Below are 899 nucleotides of genomic sequence, written 5' to 3'. Positions count from 1 at the left end.
CAAGATGGCCACCATTTCCTCTCTTATTCCATCTGAAATAGAGGTCAATTACCATACCTAGGTTCCTCTGTGGATCCCTCTCTCCTTGGTCCTGCAACCCCAGGCTACCTGCAGGGCTGGTGAATGGGGAGGGATGTTCTCCTTGCTGTCAGCATCCTGTTACTCTGAGCACCACCCAGCAGCATTTCTCCCCACTGGCAAAGACCTAGTTGCAGCTCTGCATACGTCTTGTTCTCCTTCTTCCTTAATTACAGAACCTTATTCCTGTAGGAGTTAGCAGTGTATGAACTTAAAACAGTATTTTCCAGCCTTCTTTGCAGATAAGAGCAGCCATGTGACTATGTGTGACCAATAATATGTATGGGAATTCTATGACTGTTTTGCCTCTTGTTATTACGAAGGAGCCTTCTGCTGGCACTGGCCTTTGCCCTTTGCCATTTCCTCCTTCTTTGAGGGGGCATGGGCCACAGAGATGGTTCAGCCATCTTGGGGCTCTCTGCCAACATCCTGGAGCCACACTCTTACCCTGGGCAACGTGCCCCTGGACTTCATGATATGCAAAAGAAAAATAAGATCTATGATTCAAGCTGGTACATTTGCATCTGTTGCTAGGATCTGCATGGAGTCCTTGCAAGATACAAACCATCCATGCCATCCTGACCCACAGTCACTGAGGACCAGGCCCCCGCCGGGACACTCACATCTCTCTTCAGTCTTATTCCACATTGGTTGGGCTGTGACTTGCTCTGGCCACTGGGCAGTCCCCTGACCTATGGTGCTCTGCTGACTTCTGTGTCCCTTCACGTGAGGTGACAGGAACCACTGGGGCCTCTTCTGCACTTTCTGAGAGCAGTGCAGAGCTGCACAGCGACAGCACTCAGGCTCCCCGAGGCTCCTTG

Source organism: Theropithecus gelada, chromosome 15 (assembly GCF_003255815.1).
Source record: "Theropithecus gelada isolate Dixy chromosome 15, Tgel_1.0, whole genome shotgun sequence".
NCBI lineage: Eukaryota > Metazoa > Chordata > Mammalia > Primates > Cercopithecidae > Theropithecus > Theropithecus gelada.
Note: the sequence above shows the minus strand (reverse complement) of the source record.